We start from the raw sequence: 19,738 nt of genomic DNA on the forward strand, positions 1-19,738 counted from the left end.
GGGGCTGCACGGACCCCAGTTTCAGTAGTAGAAGGTAATATGGGGAAATGATGTCTGTCTTGCTTGTCTGTCTGCATCCTGAGTGACAGTTTACAATCTCTGAGGCAGCAGGCAGGCCCAGCAGGTCGGCTCTTTGGCTCCGCACAATCCCTCATTTCTCAACCTATTTTTTCTCTCTCTCTCTCTCTCTCTCTCTCTCTCTCCTCTCTCTCCACCTCTGGCTCTCATCTGTTTCCATCTCTAATCTCCACATCCAACACCTGTCCTCTGCATTTTATCTACATCTTAAAAATAACGTTTCCTCTCACTGTTCACAACTGATGACCAATTACTTTAACCATTATCTTTGCTGTCCTTGTGCTGATCGACAACATGCCAGTCCTATCCATGGGCGGATTATGAGACAATGAGCTGATGGGCACACATATGCAAAGGGCCCCACCACCTCTGCTAAATAGTAGGCGAGTAAATGTTTCTGTTTAAATTTTTCCTTTTGCTATTTTTATTTGGTAATTTTTATTTAAAAACAAATTCAATAATTTAGCAGGCCAATTAATGTTACCTTTTATATCCAATGTCTATACTCTTTTATTGTAAATCTGTATGCTTTATTATGTTTTGCATTTTATTGCTCTGTAAAGCACTTTTAATTCCCCTGTTGTATAAAATGTGCTATACAAATAGGGTAAAGCTGCCTTGCTTTTTTTTTTTTTTTTTTTTGCTTTTGGCCAAAAAAGATAAAAACGTCTAAATAACTGTAAATAAATAAAACTAGATTAATCTGTCAGAAAACACTTTTTGGAAGAAGCGTTTTTATTTTAACTGAAATAATGATGATTTTCCTGAAAACTTCAGAGCTATCTGACTGGAAGACAAACTTCTTAAGAAGACATTGTAACAAAAGTATAAAAATCAGCTCAATAGTATCTGTCAGGTATCATAAACAAAACCACTGTCTTTGTATTCAAGACAGATACAACATGCTAACGTTAGTAGCATAAGCCTATGGCATTTTACAGTGCATAAATTAGCTTAGCAGCTAGCAGACTTTTCCTCTGCTCATAACTTAATCAATTTACATGTATTATCTATGCTTTCTCTTACTCACCGCTGGTTAAAGTCACTGAATCTTCCAACAGAAGAAAATGGATGAATCTAGTCAGGATGCATTTTTTCTAGTCCAACATTGTTGACACAAAGCAGCTAAGAGCTAGCAAGAAGTTATCAAAGCGAGATGTCCGGCACATGTACATCCTGTTTCCTGAGTACGGCTTTTGTTTACATATGACGTGCTCTGTCTGTTCACATCCATTTTCTCTGAAAACAAACAATTTATTCCCCAGTAAATAGAGTTATCCTCATGGTCTTTCTCTTGTCTGCTGCCATCATCTGACCGACACTGTGGCGGTGACACATAATTTCAAAATAAAGGCACATCTTAAAGAGGATGATAAGGATTATTCTTCTGAATTTGCATATGTGATCGTTGCTCATTTTTACATTTTTCCATAAAAATGAGGCACAGAGAGTTTGTGGTGATTTTGCATCTTTTTGTAGTTGTAATGCATCTTTTTGAAGATTTGTATCTCTTTGAAACACATTCATGAGATACTGCTACTTTGTCTAAATATAATGAAGTACCCTCCTGCATCTGCTTTGGATGTTCAGGGCAGTGTGCCAGTTTATGCCTGTTAAATGCATTGTCTTATGTCAACTTATGTTTTCACAGGAAATGTTCATTTTCTGCTCGTTTTGTGCATACGATCTTTTTCATAATAGTAAAATATTGAGTTTTTGGGTTTATTTCATTAGTTTTAGGCAACAAAAGTCCATGGCAAGGTTTAGAAATGAAAAAAAAAACTGTGGTTACTTCTTGCTCACCTGGTACAGTATGCATCCCAGCCGCCACCCCTCACACCCTCTCCATATGGACTTTCTTGCTCTTTATATTACAGTAGTTGCCAGCGACTTCACACACTGCCACAGAGGGTGCCTCTGTGTGTCCGTGTCTGACGCTGACATCCACTGACAAAGCAGCAGTATTTGTTGTTAGTTGGGAAAGTGATCAGATTGCTCTTTGAGGTGATTTTGTGTTTTTATTTGTTGTTGTTTCTCATCGGTTGGTCTCTTGTTGGTACCTGTTAATTTGACATTTGACATTTTGCAGGTGAAGGCCATGGGGGCCGCTGACACTTTGGGTCCGTGAGCTTTTGCCCGTGCCCAGATGGTATGTTCAGTAATCCATCCATACTAACAAGTTTTAGGTTTCCTGATAGTGAAGCTGCACAATAAAGATTTCTGACAGGCTGGCTCTTCTTTAGTGAGTTGGCTTCATCTCATAACCATAAATGATGAGCTGAATCACCCTCTCTCTCTGTCTGCACTCAGCCTCCCATTCATCAGAAAACTCATAACTCATTTTAAAAAGCGTCACCACCTTTCATACTAAACCAGTGGATGAATTATTAGCTAACTTTTCCAAAAAAACAGCATCAAGTTTCTCTACTTCAGTATCTGTTGTAGTGTTAAATAAAAGGAAAAAAATAGGGTCAGATATGTATTGATACATATAGAATTTGAATATATGAAATGGTTTCATTTTTTACAATATCATTACATTGCTAACAGCTGCACTTTCTTGCTCTCTAACTGTTGTTTACTACAGTCTTTCTGCTGTTCTATGCTAAAGTTGTCATCATGTTATAACCTTATTTTACAATCCTGAAGTCAATAAAGTTGGGACACTTTAATGTTTTTTGCAAATATACATTTTTTATGAATTTGATGCTTGCAACATGTTGGGACAGCAGCATTTTCCACTGTGTTTGTCTTTTAACAACAGTCAGCGAGCGTAATTGAGGACTCTGATTGTTCAAGTTTTTTTTTTCAATTTTTTCAAGTCTTTCTAAAGATTTACAAGCTGGCCTAAACAAATCTTCAAGATTTAAAGACTATCTGTGTGTAAGAATGGGCCCAAATCCCATCTGAACACTGTGAGACATTAGTTCCTTCATACAGGAAGTGTTTTGAAGCTGGGATTGTAAACAGAGGCTTCTCTGAGTAGTAAATAAATTTAACGTTCATTTTTTTATATTTTTTCTCAATTGAAATGTTCAAATGTACCTATCAGTGTAGTTTTATTGGGTTAATACTGGTCTGAATTTCATGTGAATGCTGCGCTGAGAAAATGTGTGATGGACATACAGTTGTGAATGTTTATTTTCACTACTGTTTGTCAAAAAGGATTCTCAAATCATTACATTCTTCTTTTACGTGTACAGCGTTCCAACTTTAGAATCAGGGTTATTCATCATTTAAAAGAAAATTTTAATTTCATGCCCTCAATGCCAGATTTCTCCTGTGCTATTAAAAATGCATCCCTGTCACTTAGAAATTTCATTTATGCGTTACTAAACTTCTTTCTTAATTAGTTGTGCCAGTTGTTCAGAGACAATTCTACAGTTCTACAATTTCATTTAGCAGACGCTTTTATCCAAAGCGACGTACAACACAAGCAAGAATTTAGACTTAAGGAAAAAACCCGTTTGCTGATTTATTTAGTATCAACTTTTTTGTAACTTGTCAGATATGTATGTTGCAAAATTTTATTGATTATATTGATAGAAAACTTTGCTTACTTTGTTCGACATCAAAATGTATTTGCTGTTTCAAATTAGTTGTATATCAAAATCCATACTTTGCACACAATTTAATGGACAAAATTTCCAAACTTTTCCATGTTTTTTTTTTTTTCATTTTTGGCAGTTTTTAAATAAAGTAGATGCAAATGTTATTCAAACATAATTTCAGTTAGCATGCATGCAGGAAGAAAAAGAAAAAAATGTAAATGATGGTAAATAAATAGTCAACACACCACAGAAACTTACTGTTATGTTAAATTAAATGGAAGGTTATGCACGAAGGGTTACTGTTAACAATTTCCTTGCACACAGCAAAATTGCATGACTTTTCCCAAACCTTTAATGATTTTTACTAATTTCATGACTTTTGGAAATGTGATTGTGAAATTCCATGACTTTACCTGGTTTTCCATGACGGTGGGAACCCTAAACATAATTTCTAGGAGACAGGGATGTGAGTATGGTATCGATGTTTTTCAAGGTATTGTATCAAAGTTAGAAATTCCAGTATCGTGACACAGCTAATTTGTTGAGAACAAATTCACAGAGGTTTTATTGGAGTCACTACAAATCTCAGAGGTGACGACCTCCTCCCAACATCTGATGAGCATGATGATCCCCATATATTTCTCAGAGTTTACATGCAAGTAAAGCATTATTCTCCTCTCATCTGCAGCTCAAATAGAAACCACGCTGAGCAGAATGCATCATCTGCATTCTGCAACCTGCCACGCTGAAAGACTCCTCTCTCCTCCGCGCTCTCTTCATCTCTGTTCCTTCAAAGGCTGCCGAGAGTGCATTCAAACAGCAGGATACACACTCAGCTAACAAACCTCATTAAGGGCCCATACACACTTTCTCAATGCTAACACTAGCTGTCACACATCCCCTCTCAATGCACACACTGGTGGCCACACTGGCCACAACAAAGCATCTTTACAGAGCTAATTAGAAGGGTCCCCCTCTCTATTTGAAACTCATCTGAATAGGAGGGAAGATGATAACGAGGAGGAGAGAAGGAGATAGAGATGGAGGGACAGGCGGGAGAAAGGGAGAGAAAGAAGAAAGGATGCTTGCTAATATACTCAAAGGAGATAGCAGTTTTTCACGGGGTGGAATTAAAGTGAGGAGCTCTCGCAGGCAGGGGGACCTGAATTAGTGTGACACCGCTCTGTGCAGGTCTGGTGCAGCGGGGAGGGAACTGAGTGCTGCACCGATTTGATTGGTGTGCCAGTATCTGGAGAGAGATAGAGGGAAGGAATGGGTGTGACACCGGCTTCATGGGGAAGGCAGAAAAAGAGCAGCTGGACGGCATTTCAGAAAAGCTGTGTGAGAGACTCTGCTCTTAAACACAAACGAGCCATTAAAAAAAGTGAAAAATACAAAAAAAGAAATCAAGGCAGCAAATAAACTAAATAACTGCTTTTCTCTTTCTTTGCTTTTTGTTTGCATGCGAGATATTGTTGCAATGCATTCGATTATTCTGATAAAAGAGATGGCGATCGGTGTTCTTCAACTCTTAAAACAATGCTGTTGTCTTTCTACTCCTTATTTAGAGAACAGAAGGTCACAGTGAGAGTTCAGCTCCAAAAACATTCCTCCATAGTTGCCATATCTTCCTCCAACCCTCCTCCATTTCATGTTTAAATTTTTCTTTTGTGCACCTTAAAGCAAGCTGTTTGTGTGTGTGTGTGTGTGTGTGTGTGTGTGTGTGTGTGTGTGTGTGTGTGTGTGTGTGTGTGTGCCTGTGTGCGTGTGTGTGTGCAGGCAGACAATGCCAAGTTGACAGTTAGGGTCTCAGCTCAAGCACAAGGCCAAGTTTGTCTCTGCAGACTGACTAAGAGGACTCATCAACAACTGCAGAAGAAAAAACATCCCGATTTCTTCAAAACTGCCTCAAAATTTTTTGCGTTAAAACGTAAAAAAATAGACAATTAATATGGTTAAAAAATTAACAATTTACACAATTGTGAAAGTGATTGTGTTAAAATGTTTTAAGAGCTGAATGCACTATGTAATCTATTTCAAAATGAACACACACAAAAATATCGCAATCCAGCCTTTTTTTTTTATCTTCAAAAAATGTTGAGTTCAAGTTGAAGTTATGACCTAATTGTTGTCCCATCAAGCCCAGTGGCCCCTGATGAGAGTGCAAAGCATTCTGGGAGAATAGCAGGTGTCCCCCCCCTCCCTCCCCTCCCCTGTCACAGAGCTTCCCAGACAGCTTGTTAATTTGCACAACTTTTACACACATCTCTGCCTCTATGTGTGTATGTATGCGTGTGTATATATTAGCGATGGGACTTGACCCTAGCGAGCTGCAGCAGTGTTTCGCGTCTTGCTGGGCGTGGGAAAAAGACGGGACCCCTTTTCACAGCTGCCTCGGACGAGGCCTGGGCTGCTGGGGGCCCCCTGTACCCCCCCTACACCCACCCCCCGTTCCCCCTTGTCCGACTCACCCCCCTCACCAACCACCTCCTCCTCCTTCCATCCCATTCAGGCTCCGGCCTACTGGCTTTCAAAAGCAGGACCCCCTTCCCAGCCCTTCATAAATACATCTCATTATTCAAGCCCTAGTTTGCATAGGGATTCCAAAGAGATCTCCACTCTGCTCGTGAGGCCTGAAGCCCCTCAGCCTTTTGGACCGCACAAGTGCAAATTTCGACTTAGTAATCTCCCTGTGTTAATATTTGTTTTAAAACGCCGTGTGCACACTTGCAAAACTATTAAACCAACACTGCAACCATCTTAAAATTTCTATTTTTATGCAGCTTCCTCATAAAATTTCTCCCCTTTTTTAATCAATTAATTAATTTATTTGATAGTGTGATGCAATTTAACATAGTTCCAATACAGAGTATGAGACTGATGTATGGCACAAAGAGTTTATAGCTATTGCTAATTTTTTCTCTAAAGTTGGGCTTTTACATACAAACCTACAGTGTTATTAAAATAATGAGCTTCAAACATCATAACATGGAAGGCAGGATAAAATACATATACCATAATACGCATACTACAGTACATATACCACAATACATATTGCAGTACACACACCACAATACACTAATAAACTTGAACAAATAGCTCCTGGAAATTTACAGCACAGTCAGCTGAGAGTGTGTACAGCTCTGTTGTGAATAATTTCAATTCTGGAGTCATTTGATTTCAGTTGGCAAAGCCTTCCCGAGTTGACAGCCCTTTCTAGAAAAAGCTGATTGTCCAAATTTTGATTTATGATATGCTATTTTGATATTTTAACAATATCCATTTACACTGCTCGAAGTTACTCTGTTACTTTTTTAGAAACGTGACAGAAAATGTGAAGAAACTAAAGCCGGTGAAAAGAGAGTTTAGCATGACTATTAGCAAGTGCTCTGCTAGTCTGTATTCCATCTGCCATCGGCTATTGTACAGTACCTCACACACACACACACACACACACACACAAACACACACACACACTTCAACCCCCCCTCCACAGCACCCCCCCTACCCCCACCCCATTCGCTGCAATGCATTACTGCAGAGATTTATCTCCTATCAGCCTGTATAATACTGAGGTTATAATTTACATCCACTTTAGAAAACAGCAGCACAGGCCGGCCCTTGCATATGCTAATATAAAGCTTGGGAAAATCTGGGCGACTCAAAGAACTCCACACTAAATTTGAATAACTGAGCTTTATATTGAGCCTCAAGGTTGTGGAACCATGAAGATTTGACCTTGCTAACAATATGTACTTATTGTTTAATTCCTAATGCTCGACTATTAAAGGAGGAATTGGAGGGAACGAACTGACAACCTTAAAGCTGGGAACATTTCTGCCACGATAGAACTGAAATAGCATCTTCCAGGCTCACGTTTCTCCTCCTTAGAAGCCTTAAATTTGGGAATTTTAAAAATATCTCACCGCTCTGATCTTGCAATGTGTTTTCTTTGCAAATTCACAGTATTTCCAGGCATTTTGACTCATTGTGCATATGCTATATCTTTGTGCATATTTTGCTCACAGTAATCAGGAGACTCTGGATGAGGGGAGGGCGCCTCGTGAAGGCATTAGGGCCAAAAAGGACAGAGCCACCCAAACGCTCTTTCCACATGAGCAGGTCCAAACCTTGCCCGCACTCTCCTAACGGGATAAAGAACCGCAGCAAAGATTACACGGCCACCTCCCCTGCACCTACCACACACTCTACCTGACAAATAGGATCATAGTGTTTAAAGGGATAAAACGCTGAATGTATGTGAATGAAAGAGAGGTGTGTGTGTGTGTGTGTGTGTGTGTGTGTGTGTGTGTGTGTGTGTGTGTGTGTGTGTGTGTGTGTGTGGAGGATGGGGGGGCTGATGTGCAATGAAAACATGTTAATACTTCAAAAGAATGATGGGATTCAACATGGAGGTCTTACCTCACACCATTTACACTCTGTAGCTGTAGGCTACTGCAGCCCCACACTGTATGTATGCATTCTGCTATTTATACATGAATGATGTAAAACTGACATTTACACTGTGCGCAAATAAAACCAGCCATAAATGTCCCTCTTAATGCCCCTTTTGGTTTGAATAAGACACGGATGATTACTACAGGGCTGCATGCTTTAAAAAGCATTCTTGATGCAAGATACAAAATCCTCAATATTTCAAAATTCAGGTTTCAGTCTTTTTTCGCACACATACACACACACATACACACACACACACAGGCACAAGCATTCTCACAGCTCTGCAAAATATGGACAACAATCAAGCAGCCTTTCTGCACCATCGTTGGAACTATCTGCAAGCCTCCAGCATGTTGAAGTTTGACCTGAACCTGCCTCTTAACTCCATGGACTCATGGTTATACCCAAAATATAAAACACAGAAACTGCTTGAGCATTTTGGCAACAGTAGTGTTGCACATGTGGAAATAACAGCTGAACCACTTCTCTACATGCATGTGTTCTTAGTTTAAAAATATTTACCTGCAAGCTCCTCATCTTGTCTGGTGGCACTTTGTCTTCACTGTGAGCTGATGCAAACTTCGGTGCTGACGTCATGTTCCTTTTAAGAAAAAAGAGAAAGAGAATGTGTGAAATCAATGCTTTAATAAAGCAGCATATTTCAGGAATAAATTGCAAGGCAGTGGAGGGGAATATAAAAGTGGGGAAATAAATACAGCGTTGTTGACCTTGCAGCTAACAGCACTCCACCAAACTTGGCAGGTGTTTTTCTCCCACGCACTTCTCATTATTTTGCTTCTTTGGAAGGTTAAATATATTTTCTGTTGCATGAAAAATAAGTCAAGCTTGATAAAACTGTTTTCGGGAAAAGCAAGAACTGGAAAATGTGACGGAAAAGCCACACTAAGTTGGAAACTATACCACAAAGCATTGAGCGTGCTTCATCTGGGCAGCAGTTGCTAAGCTACTGAATATTGAACACAAAGATGTCGTAGACAGAATAGAGTCTAAATTCTCGAAATCATCCCTGCTATGACCATGAAATCAAACCAAAAGATAGAGAATACATAATCCCAATATTTTAATCCCTGATTTTCTTTGTATCGCAACAAGATGGAGGACATGGAGGTCAAACCGTGTGTGTTCACTGGCTCAATCTGTACACTGGCTCTCGTATGCAAACTTCACACATACACAGTCACACATGATCCAAGCACTCTTGTTTAACGGCGCACATCAAATATTGTCAGTCATGGTCTAAATAGAGCATGCTGGGACTTCAGGGATATTCAGTCATCTCCAAGGCTTGCTGATTCCGCTCTAAGAATAGATCAAACTCTGAGCCGATGTCCTATTTTGTTCTTATCTAGCAGGCAAACACAAAAATAATCCACCCAGTGAAAACACAAATTTGAGCATATCTGCCATGTCTGACTCGAATTCAGTGATGAAAGCATGTTCGAAATGGGCTGAAGATGATCGTGCACAGTCTCTTTTTGCTCTAGTGGGATTTTGATGTGTTGTTCCCTGCAGGTTCGGGCAGCAAAAACCCCAAACTGCACTGACATGATGCAAAAGCACTGTTGTTATCAGGCATGTTAGCACACTTAAGTTCACTCCTATACTCCCTGCTTGTGCTCTAATAAGGCTTCATCTTGCACCAAGTGATGTGCATGTGCATCCAATTATACATCACACTCCTAATGTCAAGTAAATTACAGCCAGGGGACATCACTTATAGCCTACACTACTCATGAAGGAAAAACACTCAGTGTTAGAGGAGTCTGGGAGTCTATAGTGGATGCAGCTCTGCAGGGTAATTATTGTCTTAAATGAACTTCTGGGCCTGTAAAAATCACAAACGTGAGATCTTAAAAGCGATCTAATGCTGCTGCTGCTGCCAACATCATCACGTGAGTCCTGGATTGACCAATCGCGCGAATCCTTTAACTATTTCTGTCTCTGAACCCTCAAGATATTAATGTTACAGCACCCACACAGTTTTGACAACTGCACAACAGATGTGGTTTTTAACTATGTTTTCCCACATGTATCACTAGCTTAAGTTGAGCCCACTGATCCTGAACAGGCCCCAGCAGCATCACCGCGATGCCCAAAACACGAAGCAGCAACATGCACGCCCTCACAGACACGCAGGTGGCTCCTCTGAACGTGCCAACACCTGTCCACATGTGGTGGACACTAAAATCACGCTTTTTGGCTCAGTGGAGTCTCCCCTCCCCAACAGCACCACCACTCCTCCTCATCGGCAGCCGCTTCGTGCAGCCTCCCTCAGCATCCGTCCCTCCTGCTTCTTCTTCCCGCTGCTGCTGCTGCCCGCCCCGGCATCTCCTCCTCCATGCCGAGGCGAGAGGAAGGAAGCCCCATGCTCCGAAGTGCTCGGCGTCAGTTCGTACTTTCGGTTCTCTAGCTTTATGAAATTAAAACTCATACAGCTAGATAACCAAAGACACAAACTAACCCGTCGTCTCTTAAAGGGGCCGCCTCTCCTCCGATACAAACAGAGAGAGGAGAGGAGAGAGGAGAGAGGGAGAGAGAGAGCCTGTCTATGGTCACATTGCACTGAGAGCCACACACACACACACACACACACACAGAGAGAGAGAGAGAGAGATGCAACAAAGCTGCTGCTCGGCATCATAAAAGCTTTTATTTATCATGAAATGAGTTGAAATTAAGTTTAACCATGCAGGTTTAACTGACTTCCATGACTAGTTTGACACACACACACACACACACACACACACACACACACACACGCACTTTGATTGCCTATTAGCTCCATCACCATCAACTTAATAGCATCACCACAGTAAACTGATGCTGCTGAAACCAACATCACCACTTTGGTGCTGAAGCAGCATCTTGTTTTACAAAGCAGCACAAGTGCATGATGCACCTAGAGGCCGCACACACCAACCTCGTCTTTTTGCAACCCTGTCAAAAACCATTTATGCATACATATAAAAACATTTTAAGGAGTTCAGGCTGCATTTGGTTAACATTGTGGGCTCATACTGCTACATTAGAGCTATTATTACGCGGCGTCAGGCCTAGAAGACAACAGAACTTCCCATAAACCAGCCTCAAATAATACCACAGCTGTAGTTTACATCCGTGGGAAACACAATGCCACAGTCAATGTGATAAAATACAGAACAAAGCCCATTAATTATAATTTAAGGTTAATTTTTATATCACATCAACTCAAAAAAGAGAACAAAAATAATGCCAGCATCCCACTTACTTGCACACCAGACTAACTCCACTCCACTACAGTCGTTATCCTCCAGCTATTTCAAATCCCGCCTTCGTTTAATCAGAGCCTGCATGCGCCTGAGCGCGCCAGGTTAGAGAATATGGTTTAGATTAAAGAAAAGACAAAGTATTACTGAAGCTGCAAAGTGTCCTATCTCTCTATAGACTTGCATATGTCCTCTCCCTCACACACGCGAGCTGCGACTGACAAGTGCAGAGAGTCCACACGGTGAGCAGAGGGGAGAAACTCCGCCTCAGAGAGAGAAAGAGAGGGAGAGAGAGAGACAGAGGGAGAGAGAGAGGCGGGAATCTGAAATCATTAAAGCCAATTTGAAAATGAATGCAAGTGTGTTTAAATCAAGACTTTACTCTTAACAGTTGTGCCCCATTAATAAAATACGGAGTCGTGCGTAAAATCATTGGCAAATGGAGCAGGGTCGAACATGATCCATCGAGAACAATGGCTGATTTTTTTTTGTTTTAATTAACAAGATATTTTAAAATTTTAGATTTTGGAAAATAAGTTTTGTGGGGATCGTTTGCTTTATGAATAAATAAATAAATAAATAAATAAACTATGCTCTGTACTCCTGTAGAGACCATGTATAAGGACCACAAACTTCATAAAATTAATTTAAATGAAAAACACATTATTCTCTAATCTCTTTTTTATAGCTAAAATTCTGATTCAGACATCATCAAGACACAGAAGTTATAGTTCAATCTCATATTGGATATGCTATATTTACTGTAACTCTAATCAAAAAATGCTAAACAAAACGCAAAAGCTCACAACTTTTGCAAAGACAAAATACTATCGCTATGAGATATTTTAGTCAGTCATCTGTCCTCTTGTGCGCGTGCTGCAAAATGCTGATTAAATTCATTTTAAGGGGACAAAAAGGCCAATTAGCTGCCCTACAATCTCCTTACCTGTTCACACAAACTGATTATAGCTGCTGGGGGTTATTGTTTGCCATTATTGTCACATTATCATACGAATTACACCTTCAATAGCCTTGTTAGAGCATTTGACAACAATATTAAAGTATATCTTGTAATCAATGCTGTTTCCAGGATGCAGAGACTCCAGAAAGGATGAGAAAATGTTGCTCCGTTTATTATTTTAATAGACTAATATACAAAAACTCGCTGTTCCGAGCAGAGGAATTCAGGGTTTCTGTCCTTGGTGCAGAAAAGGCCCACGCCTTTAGCCAAACCCCTGATAGCAAATTCAGGCAATATGCAGCCTTATCGATTGTGATATTATGATATGAGTGATATCTGAGGCTGAGGAGATGAGATAGTGCGCGCGATAACAATCACACCCTTTGATAAAAGGAGCCAGTGGCAGAGACAAGACCCGAATAGCAACTTGCAATATCTCTCAAAGTTTGAAAGGATATTTAAAAAGGGGCTGGAATCTCTCTCTCTCTCTCTCTCTCTCTCTCTCTCTCTCTCTGTGTGTGTGTGTGTGTGTGTGTGTGTGTGTGTGTGTGCAGGTAAACCAATAAAGGAAGCAGCGAGCTACAGTCTGGGTTTCCAAACGAAGCTTGCATCAGATAGCAGTTACATATCTGATTATTGCGCATGGGCAATCTGTTAGTATCATGGAGGTGCAGCTCTCCTGTCAGCCTGCTGCTGCTGCACACACAGATCCGGCTCTACTGTATGAATCCTTTTCTACTCTGCATCATTTATAAATAGATGCAATCAGCTGTGGCCTCTGCTGCTGTCATCCTGTAATTGAACTTACACCACGTTGTGCTGGTGCCACGGTTTAAGATGAGCGGGAAGGCCTTCACAATTATATATATATATATATATAAAAATCATTGCTGGTACATTAGCATGAGAGCTGTGCTCATTTTGATTGGATGCACAATCCTCATTGCTCCTGAGCATGCGCGACCAGAGTGCACGTGCATGCCTATATTGTAGCATATCTGCTTGCAAACTATCCTATTCAATGTATTCATAAAAACAACAGTAAATGTTACAATCACCACTGTTTTTTTAATTTCTAAAATGCGTTTACAAAATGAATTATTGAATAAATAAAAATAAGATGATGGACTTAATATTTTGTCTCCTATATGTTGTCTCCTACACATATTATCTCCAACTCATTTTGTCTCCCTCACATTTTATCCCTGTCACATTTTGTCTCCTACATTTTGTCTCCAACTCATTTTGTCTCCCTCACAGTTTATCCCTGTCACATTTTGTCTCCTACATTTTGTCACCAACTCATTTTGTCTTCTACATTTTGTTTCCAACTCATTTTGTCCTTAACACATTTTGTTGTCTAAATGTTGTCCTCTACACATTTTTTCTGCTATGCATTTTGTTTGCTAAACATTTTGTCTACAACTCATTTTTTGTCTCCTACACATTTTGTCCCCAGCACCTTTTGTCTTCTACATTTTGTCTCCTATTTTGTCTTCTATGCATTTTGTTTGCTACATATTTTGATCTCAAACACATTTTGGCTCAAACACATTTTGTCTTCTACATTTTGTCTCCAGCACATTTGGTCTTTTACACATTTTGGCTCAAACACATTTTGTCTTCTACATTTTGTCTCCAGCACATTTGGTCTTTTACACATTTTGTCTTTTACACAGTTGGTTTCCCACAAATTTAACATTTTTTTTTGTCATACATTTTTAACCAATTAAATAACATCTAAACACTCTAGAGCAGCCCTGTGAAATATCTTAGAAAACGTCTTTGTTTTTTCATAAAATAAAACAATTTGAAACTTTTGTTAATTCAGAACCATTTATAACATGCTTTGTTAAGCCATTAACAGACTAAAATCACATAATATAACCGTATTCAGTCACTGTACTGAAGGTTTGAAACATTTGTTGAATTAGGTGTCTGTGTGTGTCCTCAGATGGATTTTCCCACAAACAAGTGACAGGGAAAATTTAACCCCCCACCTCCCTCCTTTCTCACCTCCCCCCCCCCCCCACCCCCCAAAAAAGAAAGAAGTCAACATCAAGTTCAACAACGTGCCGGAGAGAAATTTACATGACAATCAGGTCTGGGATCCTCGAGTTCCCCCCACCCTGCACAACAGAGTCTGGCGTCAGCCCCGCTACACTTTCCCAGGCTCACAACAATATCTCTCTGCTGAACTCTGCACTGCAGCGCTGCCTGGGGCCTCCTCCTCCTCCTCCACCTCCTCCTCCACCACCACCCTCACCTCCTCCTTCTCCACTACTACATGAATACTTCTCACATGAGCACATGGCAGCGAAGAGCCTCATTAAATATTCCGGAGTTTGCATGAACTTTAATGCAGACTGATTGATATGCATGAAGGGGAAAATGTCTAAGATTTGTCTGGTGATGTGGTTCTCAAGAGGCCATATAGTATTTTAAAATATGTTATAATGTTACTGTAATATTACAGTTACAATTTGCTTATAGTTCTGGAAATAAATTAAATCAGTCACAAAAAATATTTTTACAAGAATAAACAGATTTGTAGAAGGTTTTTAGGCTTTGCTAAAATTTCTAGTTACTTCTCAGCATCTGAAGGTTACACACACACACACACACACACACACACACACACACACACAGTAAAATATGTCCTCTTACTGAAACATATATCTGTACAATTAAAATAAAAATATAAATAAAGAAATAACATGTTGCATTTATGTGAAATTATACTTACATTTTACTTTACTTAAATCCAAAAAATTTGCCCACAAAGATTCTCTGGATTTTAGAAATACGAAGGCTAATTGAGTGTATTTTATCATTTGTCTCAAAACGCGTCCTTTCTGCGCTCCATCCAAATAAACTGGGCTCGATATTCACAGAGTGATCTGCCTCCTATAACCTGCGTGGCAAAAGTGCACCACAGCGCCTGCTGTTTGAAACAAATTTCCTTTAAATCTTATTTTTTTTCTTTTACATGCTGCATAAACGGAGAGCTGTCTGCCATATTATGTAGAAAAATCCCCTCTTACCGGATAAAGCGGGTCAGACAGGAGTGTGAGAGCTGCAGGCAGCGAGAGAGGCGAGGGGAGGGAGGATGATGATGATGGTGATGGTGATGATGATGGGGAGGAGGAGGAGGGAACAGAGCCGGCTCAGGGCCTATCAAATGTGTCAAACAGGCCCTATGATATTTGGGGGGAATAAACGGGAATATAAAACAGCCTGAAAGTAGGTTGCTGCTGGTTTTGTTTTTATCATAGAAATTAGAAAAGCATCGTCAGAAGCCTGTTGCTACACTTATTAGAGCCACACTGGAAAATTGTAACGATATAGGGAGGTCAGCGTCCTAGACAAATAGCCTCTAGTGTAAAATCTGATATTTTTTAATTGAAAAAAAAGAAAGACAAAAAAAAAAAAGAAAATCCAACATCTCTAATTTGTGTTACTTTTCTCAAAATATGCATTTTTTGTGAGTCAATTTATAAATATTGCTTTTTTAAATTTCCTTGAACCCAAAATTGTCTGTTACTGTTTAATTAAAATACTGCACACGAATTTATTGAATTACATTTTTTTGTATTATTAACACGCTTTTTTTTTTATGGAGGAACCATATATGGGATGAAATCCTCTAATATCCAGGATCAACCATTTTATACCTTCATTTACAAATCGATATAGTGAAGGTAAGTAAAGACTTAACATCACAGACTATTATAGGCTTTTTCAGTCTTACATACGGGACAAAGATTCAAAAATGATTCAGATACAGAAAAAAATCTAATAATGTACTGTATGTAGGTTGCTACTTAGCAGTAATGCATGCTGGGTGATTACAGCCTATTTATGACCGATGTGTAAGCCTGGTATTTACATTAAGGTAATAATAACTGCAGTAACATTATTGTTTATCTTTGACCACTTCTCACCTGCAGACCAAGAAACTGTGTTTGTTTCAGCAGCAGGATACATTAGTTTTAACTGTGTAGATCCAAAAAATACACGATACGTTGCAAACCTCGTTTCTAAAAGGCACATGTTAAAATTAATACAGTGAAGCCTACAGTAAAAAAAAAGGCATCTACAGGATGAAACAGCGACACACTTTGGTAAGAATCGACAGGACCGTTTACAGTACAGTGACACCGTGGTTTTGCTTTATACGGATATTTAATTATTGAAGAAAGCTTGTTTATGTTTCCACTGAGATAAAAAAAATAAATGACTAAAAACAAAACTAGAAAACCCAAATTTAATCTGGTGCAAAGCTGATTATATACTGTATATTTAAGTGAAAACGTGTTATACCAAAGTCTAGAGTTGAATATCCAAATGTCTCCATTTATGGAATAAAATGCATATTTTTAGTACAAGAAATAGTAACGTCTTGGGAACTTTGTAAAATATAAAGGAAATAATGGTGTTAAGAAATCAAATAATAATAAAAAAGATATGTTTCATATTAATATAATAAACTAATAGGCCATGTGAAATGTGGGGAATAATGTTAGATACGTAAGTTTAGATTAATTAACATTTCTTCAGTACATTATTTAAGTTTTTATCATGAGTTAACCTGTTGAAACTGGAACTAAAATAAAAGGTTGAAAGATTTAAAGGTGATTGCATCACAGGTGGAAATACTTCGTATTGTAAATGCTTTATCATCATCATCATCATCATCATTATTATTATTATTATTATTATTATTATTATTATTATTATTATTATTATTATTATTATTATCATCATCATCAGGCTGCAGGCAGAGAAAACTTGAAAAATAAGTGTAATGATGTTTAATTCACACAGCTACAAAATGACATATTCCTAATCTTTCTTGCCATTATTTCTCACACAGCAGATGACAATAAGTCTGTACTGTAATGATTATAAAAAATTTTCAAGGAGTGAAACAGTATGAGCATTTATTCGTTTCCAATGCCTGTGAGGCTGACATACTGTTAGATAAATTGTATTTTAATTTTAAAAAAAGTGCAATTTCTAATCATGACAAAATGTTGGTCTATATGTTCTTTAGCATCTTCTGTGATATTAAAGCAGTCTTACAATTTTGCCTGAATAAAAAGCATGCTCATATTCAACACACTGCAAAATTTAAAAGCAAACCACTATTGTGGTCATTCAGCTAATACTGTAAATTAAGAGTTTTTCGGGCCTACTGCATGTTTGAATGTTTAGTTTGTACATATTTAACTTATTTTGATGTTCTAAAATATATTTTTTTTTACCATTAATCAATAGGATTTCATGTTTCACGTTTTCAAGCAGATAACTATGCATGTTGGCATGATTTAATTTGCTTTTTGACTGTACTGTAGGCTACACTTTATCCCAAAATAAGCCCCCCTCACAGTTTAAACTAATAGCACCATATTATTTAATGCAGGAGAAAGGAATTAAAGAGTATCTTATTGAGTACGGCATATCGACCTTAAAAACACTTCGTTCATTTACAATAAATTTTAAACTCACTCAACTTAGTTAATGTTTTCTTTATTTTAGTGAAGCATCAGAATTGTGCAGGGCTGATCTATAATGAGAAAATAATTTACTCTGAGTTTTTTGTAATGATTTTAGCGTTTTCACTCACAAAGAAACAGCTCAAAGGTCATAAAGATATTTCGAGAATTTATTTTCCAACTTCTGTGTAAAACAAATGTGATGTTTGTTTTAAAATGCTATCGTGAACAGTATCACTTCTTTTATTAAACATTGAGCACATTATTAATTTTTCAGTGATCATGTTGATATTTTTTCTGCAGTTTTTCGGTTATTTGAATTAAATGTAGAAAAGGGGGATCTGAAACCAATTTTTGACAGAAATATATAAATGTTTTATTTCTTTATGTTCTTATGGGCTGTGTCTCCTTTAAAAACTGTCTGCCAACAATATTTGTGTTAATGTTTCATGTTAAAGCTCGCAGGCCTCATTTTAGACTGAATCCACTCTGCTTAACTCAGCTCAATACAGCATCAGGCTCAAGTTTGGCCTGTGTGAGGATAATTTTTAAGTCATCTAAGAAATAGACATGTACAGTATGTTTTACAATTTTAACATTAGTGAAAATAGCCTATTATTTTATTCTGAATCTAGTATTTGGCAATTAAAATGTTGTTTGTGCATTTAAATTTACATTCGTAGACTGGGTTGTAGAATACTGCCATAAATACAATTTGTGAACAATTACATTTTAAAGTCAACAAGATTGCATTGTTGGGTTTTTAAAAGACAGAGAAAAGAAGTTGTTAAATGCAAGACTAAGAATACACTGAGAAAGTATTTCTGAATATGGCCTGTACTGTCTATAATTTATGACAATTTTAATACTAAAATATATATTTTAAAGAGAAAATATTCTATATGAATACACTCATTTTCAATTTTGTGCAGTGCAATGCTGAACAATATGGCATATATATATATATATATATATATATATATATAAATTAAAGTTATGGCCTGTGAGGTTTTAACAGAGGCAACTTAACAAATATGAGGCTTAATACTGTGTTCATTAAAAGCATACACTTTGTTATAAGTTATCTGCATCAGACAGTTAATAAATAAATAAAAATTAGGGAAAAAAATGCTAAATTTATAATTAAACTGAATAAGTAGGGCAGTCTTTTTTTTCGCCTCATTGACAATGTTAGTTTTAGCCAATAGCCAGTGCACTTAAATATGAGATTTACACACATTCCAATTAAACATAGCCTTAACGTTATATTTCAGGAGCAGAGAAAGAAGCATATTGCTCAAAATGATGTAAAGAAGTCATAATGATGATAAATAAATAAATCAATCTACAGCAAGTACCCAAAATGAAGAAATCATTGCACTGATGAAACGTTAAGACGGTGAACTTTTCCCCAAACAAACACAATGTTAAAAACTTCTCACAGTAAAATTTCAGACATTTGTGTGAATGTTTAAGTATCTTTAGTCAGGACAGGCCCTGTGTGATAAACATTTAGCCAAACTTTCAAGTATTCATGCATTAAACAGAGTAAACTTCTTACCGCAGGCTCGTGCAGAGAGACCTGTTAATTCCTCCTCTGCCTGGTGTGAAAGAGGGAGAGCGAGCCCGAGCCCTCGTGCCTTAATTTGAAGCAGGCTGGGTTTTATGATAATCAGAGCTGACACCGACCTGTGCGCCATGAATAGAGGAGGGCACCCTCAAGCCTGCGTTCCCACGAGCCGCATTCCTGCGGTCAAGTTCAAGCTCAAAGCGCGAGCCACGATTACTATGCGAGGCGTGCCGCGTGGCTAATTCCAAAAAGGCGCGCACTCCCCGCCGTGGGAGAGTTCGTCACCTTGTATTCAAATGCAGCAGCAGATAGATAGATAGGCCCACTGTGAGGCTGTCATCAACATTCAAACAAAC

General features: G+C 38.3%; 1 long non-coding RNA gene across 5 annotated transcripts in view; it reads right to left on the reverse strand.

Annotated features, from left to right (window-relative positions):
- LOC121950894 (uncharacterized) overlaps window positions 1-19,521 on the reverse strand; it is a 36,667-nt gene extending 17,146 nt beyond the window's left edge. Inside the window, exons 1-2 of one of the 5 annotated variants that reach the window (XR_006106359.2) lie at window positions 19,374-19,521; window positions 8,610-8,688 (exon numbers count right to left, since the gene is read on the reverse strand). This is a non-coding gene — a long non-coding RNA (uncharacterized LOC121950894). The other 4 variants (XR_015778175.1, XR_015778174.1, XR_006106360.2 and 1 more) reach the window with 4 other exon arrangements.
- Between the last annotated feature and the right edge of the window lie 217 nt (window positions 19,522-19,738).

The sequence above is a fragment of the Plectropomus leopardus genome, chromosome 12 (assembly GCF_026936395.1).
Source record: "Plectropomus leopardus strain MGB_pleo_1.0 chromosome 12, ASM2693639v1, whole genome shotgun sequence".
Lineage (NCBI taxonomy): Eukaryota > Metazoa > Chordata > Actinopteri > Perciformes > Serranidae > Plectropomus > Plectropomus leopardus.